This window comes from Acinonyx jubatus, chromosome C1, assembly GCF_027475565.1.
Source record: "Acinonyx jubatus isolate Ajub_Pintada_27869175 chromosome C1, VMU_Ajub_asm_v1.0, whole genome shotgun sequence".
Taxonomy (NCBI): domain Eukaryota; kingdom Metazoa; phylum Chordata; class Mammalia; order Carnivora; family Felidae; genus Acinonyx; species Acinonyx jubatus.
In genome coordinates, this window is record NC_069381.1 from 17554646 (window position 1) to 17557525 (window position 2880).

Sequence of the window (2880 nt, forward strand, 5' to 3'; positions counted from 1 at the left end):
CTGAGCTGTTTCTCACAAGGAACTCGGGCCAGCGTAGGGCACAGGTGTAGGCCCTGGAGCCAAGGGACTTGGGTTCTAATCCAACATCGCGTTCATGACCTTGAGCAATTCGCTTTAACCTTCCCAAACCTTAGTTTTTTTTCATCTGCAAAATGGAGATAATGCACCAGCCTTACACAGATCACCTCAAAGGACATTCCGTTCCAATCAATCCCTCTTGCCTGTCAGATCAGAGCTTTGAAATCCAATGCCCATCGGCACCCGCCAGATAACACAAATGGGTGAAGGGTGCTGGTATGGGGCAAGAGAGAGTAGCGGGGACTGTGGGGGAGTGGAGACACATGACCCAGTCAGAGGGGGCTGGCATCTCAGCTCCAGCCAAGCCCTGCTGCATGGGAGTGCAGACCCCGGCTGCCAGCTGTCCCAAACATTTGGAACATGTTCCCCTTTTTCTAAGAGATAATAGAAATCCTGACCTTTATGTAATGGCTTCCAATTTTAGAATGTTGACCACAAAGTCAAATATTTTAGAAACGCTATGTGGGTCAAACCAACACCATTTTCCGCTCACGTTTGCTAGATCGTGGGCTCCCTGAAGGCAGGGATTGTGTCCCTAATGCCCAGTCCTGGGTGTTTTCATACCTGTTATCAGATAGAATGTTTATGTATTTATGTATTGTTTCAAGTTTTAATCTAAATTCCAGTTAACATACAGTGTAATATTAGTTTCCGGAGTAGAATTTAGTGATTCCTGATTTACATACAACACCCAGTGCTCATCCCAACAAGGGCCCTCCTTAATCTCCAGCACCCATCTGGCCCATCCCCCACCCACCTCACCTCTAGCAACCCTCAGTTTGTTCTCTATAGTTAAGGGTCTGTTTTATGGCTTATCAGATAGAATATTTAATGAGATCTACTTCTACCTAGGGATACAGAGATGAGTACGGTAAAGTTCCTGCCTTCCTAGATGAATGGCATTTGATTATCTCATTAGATATTTTTACTTACTACCCCCACTTTCCAGACCCCAACGGATGGATCTAGGCCGGTGGTTCTCAGGAAGGGAGATCGTGCCCCTGAGGCAGAGGTGCCGGACTCAGCAAGTAAGAATGTAGGATGGCGGGGCGCCTGGGTGGCTCAGTCGGTCGAGCGTCCGACTTCGGCTCAGGTCATGATCTCGCGCTCCGTGAGTTCAAGCCCCGCATCGGGCTCTGTGCTGACAGCTGGGAGCCCGGAGCCTGCTTCGGATTCTGTGTCTTCCTCTCTCTCTGCCCTCCCCAACTCGTGTTCTGTCTCTTTCTCTCAAAAATGGTCAAACATTAAAAAATATATATCTATAAAAAGAATTTTCAAAGTTAAGGTAGGAAGAACACTGGGAATCTGGGTTCTAGTGTGGTCTTGGCTACTTCCTGGCCGTGTGACATTACTTCCCTTGTGTAGTATCCATTTCCCCATTCCTAAAATGAGGAAGTTGGTGCTAATCGGTGTTTCTATAACTTCCGCATGCATCTGAATCGCCCAGAAGGCTTGTTAAAACACAGATTGCTGTCCCTTCCACCCCAGGTTTCTGACTGAAGTATTCTGGGGGGAGGCCTGAGAATCTGCATTCTTAACAAGTTCCTAGGTGATGCTGTTGGTCCTTGGACACACTTTGGGGAGCCTGAAGGAAATGACGGATAAGAGACCTTCTTGCCGGGGCAGTCCAGGATCCCCAAGTTTCCTGGGTACCCTGGGCAGGGCTGATGGGACCCGCTAAGGAAGTCTGTTCTCTTTTTTTCCCCAGAGAGGGCTAGGTGCATCGGCAGGGAAGGGTCCAGGAGCTGGTTTTCTCCAGCTGGCTTTCCCCTCTGGACAGCCAGCCTCACCAGCCCGCGCACAGTGAGATTCTGCCATCTACTGGATGCATCTAGCCTCTCATGGCGCTACATTTAGGACCTGATTGAAGGAGGAACATTCAGGGGTGACGTATTTCCCAGTGGGCCCCAGGGAAGCAGACTTTGTCAGGTCTGGGCCTTCTGACCCCTTCAGATGACTCAGTTTCCGGTATGGATGTGGGAGCCTGAATTAACCTAGGAAAATGAAAACAAAATGCAGTTGCAAGTCCGTGGGGCGGCAGTTTTCACCAAACTGTTACGCCTTGAAGCTTCTGAAAACCCAACACCAGTGATCTGAATTCACTAAGTGCAAATGCTGGTGGTGATATTTATATGGAAAAGGGTTGTGTATCTGTACGAGTCTTTACCACAGGTACTCTTTTTTAAATTTTTTTTTTATGTATTTAAAAAAAAATTTTTTTTTTTTAGCCTTTATTTATTTTTGAGACAGAGAGAGACAGAGCATGAACAGGGGAGGGTCAGAGAGAGAGGAAGACACAGAATCTGAAACAGGCTCCAGGCTCCGAGCGGTCAGCACAGAGCCCGACGCGGGGCTCGAACTCACGGACCACGAGCTCATGACCTGAGCCAAAGTCGGCCGCTTGACCGACTGAGCCACCCAGGCGCCCCCAAAGATACTCTTTTAGGTGGCTGCATAAGGCGTGTTTAAAATGTGGTGATTCGTTTATGAAACTAAGAAAAAACCAAACCAATAGCGACGTTGGGAAGCAGGCAGTGAGACAGACCCAGTGGGCGTGTGGCCTGGAAGGAAGCCGGCTCCGGGTTTTGCAGTGTGGGATAGAGGTTTGAGCGCAGCCTCTGGACCTGGGCTAGACCTAGGGAATTCTAGCCTGGGGGGAACATACTGTGTTGGTCAAAGCACTTTCTTAATTTCTTCAGCCTTTGAAATGAGCAACTGGGAGCCGGCCGATGTTTGTCCGACTTCATCAGATCACCAGAAGGGCTAGAAGAGTTCGAGGCACAGAGATGCTCGTTCGACAGG